Consider the following 5,260-nt stretch of genomic DNA (forward strand, 5'->3'; position numbering starts at 1 on the left):
TCTGCATCTATAAATAGACATGTTGCCCACCATTGCGCCCAATCCTTGTCTTATAGGTTTTGAAACATCATCTCTTTTTCACTAACTATCCAACCCTCAACGATTATTGCTACATGGTCTATAGTTGTTTCCTAGTCTCCACAACTATCGTGATTAGTTGCAATCATCTTTAAGCGGTTACATTACTATGTTTACCAATTCCATTCCTAGATACCATTATGTTGATAAATTGCTATTTTGGGGCTATTTTAAAGAGCTAATTATTGGGTAATTAATATTTATCTCAACTAATGTGTGCAAGTTTGTGGTACTCCACCCTTGAGAAAAAGGCACATGGCAACTTATATTTGAAAGAAATGCAAATCGTTTAAGATTGATATTTAAAGGTCCAACCAATTCTAGTACCAAGCATAGGGTCCTCATCTTGGCTACTAGAGAAAGACTTCATCAAAGTCAATACTATGTTTCTACTTTAAATCCTTAGCTACCAATCTAGCGTTATAAGAAATTGACCATTCCTTTGTTTTGCACCTTCTGGATCTGTTTGACTCTGAAGTTTCAAGAGAGAGAGCCTCATCTTCTTGCGGCCAGTACATCGTTGTCATCATCATCCTCATTTTAACAATTCACACCAAGGTAAGGGTGTCTACAAGCTTTGCAACAGATACAGCAAGAGTTTTATGTGGTCAAGAACAAGCTAGAAACTTTGTTACAATTGGAGCAATAGATTTGAGCTGCAGGAGGATCTTTGCCTATGATGCAATGATGAGTTTTGGAGGTCAACCCTGTATTTTGCCAGTTTTTGTTTGTTGTGAGTATAGCCTAAAGAAGCTAATGGGATAATCAGTAATCATTACCTTTTAAGAAAATACAGAGTTTGTGTTGCTCAGTGCTCATCACAGCAAGAGAGAGTGACATCTTGTAACTGGTTATAGTAAAACCAAGAAGCCAGCTGCTGTCCTAATGAAAAGAAATGCAAGGCTAGGTCCACATCTTGTTGTTGGCAGAATATTATGGATGAAGTGTTCCATTGTAGAAGTGCTAAGTGCAGGGATAGTATGCTTCAAGTGCCATAAATACAATCAAGAACTCCAGACTATGCCACAATCTACAGGAAAAACCAAATACCTTGCTTGACAGACTTGAGCCAAAAGAAATTTAAAATTTGCAGGGAAAGTGGTCAACTTGAGACCCATGTTTTAATGCATTTTGGGTCATACAGACATCGTGTGGAATCCGATTTGGATGGTTCTTGCTGGGAACTAAATGTATGACATGTTGGCATCATGGATGGATCTATATGACAGTTTTTGGAAACATGTATGATAATCATATTGCTGAATTCCATTTCTGGACAGATTGTATTGTTGTTTTCTTCTGAATTTCCAGCAGTCATAATGTCTGACACAGCACAAACCACTCAGATCATGGGAGACAAATTGACCAAAGACAACTATAGTGTTTGGTCTTACAGGATGGAGAATTTTTTGATGGGTAGAGGTCTATGGGACCTCATAACAGGTGATGATGAATGTCCAGAAGTTCCCGAACATCCAACTGAAGAGCAAAAGAAAGTGTAAAAGGATTGGACTGGGAAGAACAGGAAGGTTTTGCATTGGATCTCCATATGTATTTCAGAAACATTGATTCCTCATATCAAAAAGGCAAATACTTGTAAGGAGGCATGGGAAATCATAGAAAAAATGTATGAAACATGTATAGAGGCTCGTAAGATACAACTTAAGCAGAGATTACATGGTGCATGGAGAGGCAATCACAGTATCAGTGACTATGTGGCAGAAATCAAGCAAATTTCAGAAGACCCTGCATCCATTAATGCACCTGTTGATGATGATGATTTAGTGTCAGTAACACTAAATGGGCTCAGATCAGCTTTTAAATCTATGGATACCTCTATTTCCGTTAGGGGAGGCTCTATGCCTAACTTTGAGGAGCTTATTGGATTGCTACTTACAGAAGAAATCAAGTTGGGATTGAATGCATCTAGTAGTGGCAAAAATGCAGGTGGAGCTTATTGGATTGTTTGTAAGCACGTGTAACAGGAATTATCTGCGCATATACACGCGCTGACAGACGCGCTGTCGAAGGGTTTTCGAAAGCCAAGTCGTGACCACTCAGGACTTTGAATAATTTCAGGATAGAAGGGTAGATCGTCAATAGTGGCGGCCTCCACAAAGAATCATATTTATATTTCTTCAGAATAGTTACAGCAGCAATAAAAGACGAGTACAGAAGATCCTCAGAGGTATATTCAAGAGGTTTAGAAAAGAGTTTTAGTACAGATCATAATAATGTCCAATACTATAAGGAATTTGAAGTCACAAATCTGTTCTTGGCATAGAAGAAAAACCAGCAAAATCACTCCTTAATACGAAACATCAATACTAGGTAAGTCTCCCCTCGGGTAACAATAATTTAGTACATATGAAGATGGAAATCTTCAGTCATGAACGGACTGGGACCTTATTGTGTCATCCAACCACGATGAGATATCATTCAATATGATGGTCACATTGTCATCAGACTTCCCTTGCAGAAGAGAGTGCATCATCCCTTTATAAACTCGTATGGTCTTCTCTTTGCTTTTTGCACTATCAAACAGAGCCTGGTTATGTGCCTGCAATCATCTTCTTCATCGATTGAATTGCCATAAAGCATAATAGACTCTCCAGTTATTACAGTTGCATCTATGAGCTATTGCAGAAGAATGCGAAGCCCATTCTCCAAGAGCTGTTTTTTTTTTTCCCAGAAAATTAATTCGAAGATCTCTTCATTGCAAACGCTTCGTGACAGATTCTGTCACAGCAGTAGTCTTTTCTGCAACATGGGCTTCAACAAGAGTAGTGGATTGCATGATGTTAGATCTCTTAGGGAAATTCACCAAGCCAGCAATGTAAGGAAGCTGAGATGGAACTTGCAGTTGTCGCAGTCGGATCGAGACGAGACTCTGCAACCCTGCTCAATCCTCTCTCTTGCACACGACTTCAGCACTTTCTCCGCATTCCAACCATGAGCACCCGGCCAGATTTAGGCACATGCTTCTGTACGATAGGAGCGAAGCCGCTGTAAGACTGGTACCAATCCACGGGTCAGGGTCAACAGTATACCTCTTGTCCCAATAGGAGGGCTCGCCAAAGTTGTAAGTGTCCAAGTTGGAGAAGTCGATGGAATCCTCCTGCATTTCTTGCACACATCATAGCATCGAGCGTACCTTCTCTACAAAATTTCTCTGCGAAGAAGGCGAAAGGGGAGACAAGCAAGGCAGCGATAGCGTTTCGGATTTTTCACAGGGAGTGGGATGGACGCAGTGCTCATTAGAGCAATTTTTCACAGCTTCTAAAACAATTATTTCCACTCAGTGGAGTATGTGCTTTGAAATCGTGGTTCTGCTCCATCACTTGAGAAGCCAAACCCAAGCTACTTTTGAGCCTTTTGAAATATCTTTACAGTCAGATCCGCACTCCAACCCCATTGGCTTCGGCCTCCAAGTATGCGCATACATGCTCCATGACCTCTCTTCCCTTGGCACTGTTCTGTTGGAACTTCTCAACACACCGCTGCTCAATCTTCTCAGCCATGGAGGCGAGTGCAGACAGGGTGTGGCAGCTAATGCTGGTATCCTGGTGCAGTGTCGTCCAATCGGAATTCTGCGGATGCGGCGAGTACCAGCACCGTTCTTTAACGGACACAAAGTCCGTCAGCGTGACGTTTCGGTTCCTCCTCCAGACCGGTTTGAGACAAAGTTCGCGCACTGTTGGGATGACAATGTCCACAAAACGTCTGCTTCTGCCACTGTACTCCACCTTATTCATCGATTGCAGAGCACTTTCCCCCCCCCTGTTTTCCTCTCTGATTCAGCGTAGAGTATCTTCCTCCTTTCTTCCCCTGTTTCAATCCTCTAATCCTCTCTCGTGCCCCAAATTACAGAGCTTTCTCTCCGATTCCCCTTCCTCTCCTCTCAGATTAGCATAATTCCCCCCCTCTCCTCTTCTCGACAACAACATTCAAGTCTCAGTGTCGTCTCCTCTTCAATTCCGCTACACGCAGGTGGTGATAGCATAGTCATTGCTCAACTGTCAGAACTCTTCAACTTGGGGGGCACATATCTCTTCGTACTTCCAGAGAGAAAATGATCGATGTAAGATACGCTCAATTAGGGAGTATTTGGCACAAGCTTGTACTCCTCTCAGCTTTCCTCCATCGTCACAGTTCTTCTGTCGCCGTCTTCTTTTCTCCCCAAAATTCTGCGCCCGTATTGTCCTCCTTCTCTCCCTATTTTTAGACTCCTTGCCTTTTCCCTCTTTCTTTTCAATTCAAAAAGCTCCCTTTTCAAAAATAACCATTTGCTTTTCTTCCTTTTTTAGACCCTCTGAATCCTCATCCAAAAATGTCGTATGCCAGATCCACCAGTCCCAGAAAAAATCCCCCAAGCTCCAAGTTCAGCGTATCCTGAAATGTATGCATTCCATGAGATTACATCATGAACTGGCAGCATGTCAAAGACACGGTGTGCTTCAGCAAGTAAGCCACTTCTGCCATACATGTCTACCAGTTTGTTTCCAACATAAAGCTCACTCTCCAATCCTTTTTGATCTACTTCTGAATGCATCTTCTGACCTGTGTCCAGTGGTCCTACACTACCACATGCTTTCAAGCAAAGAACATAAGTTACAGCATGTAATGAGGGCAGTCCAAGTTGTTGAAAACATGATGCGCTTCCGTAAGGGAGCCAAATTTCCCATACATATCCACAAGAGAGTTGCCCACCAGGGGCTACAAGCGCCACATTTACCATAGATACTAATAAGTGTGCTATTAACAAAAGCATCTGAAGTGAAGCCCTTCATGTGAGCATCTATACTCATACGCAGAGAATAAATGTAATCACAACAACTAAGTATGCACAAAGTATCGAATCACACACACAACTGTCGGGTGGTTTTCACACCTCGAATCACACACACAACTGTCGGGTGGTTTTCACAACTGTCGGGTGGCTTTCTTTTCAAACCTGTGCTTTCCTGCATTTTTTGTGTGTTTTCTGCAGTTCGAGCTCGACATCACTACTCGTGTCTATCTATCACTTCATCAACACAATGAGGAAAGGAAATAAGAGTAAAAAGAGGACAGGAGGAAAGACGAGCCAAAGTGTAAAGAACAAGAACCAAACAGCAAGGAAGAGAACAAGATTCAAGCAACTTACCAAGGGAAGGGAGGAGGACAAGGAGCTTGCAACCTA

Source organism: Lygodium microphyllum, chromosome 20 (assembly GCF_053477565.2).
Source record: "Lygodium microphyllum isolate KBCC chromosome 20, Lygodium_microphyllum_v1.1.10, whole genome shotgun sequence".
Lineage (NCBI taxonomy): Eukaryota > Viridiplantae > Streptophyta > Polypodiopsida > Schizaeales > Lygodiaceae > Lygodium > Lygodium microphyllum.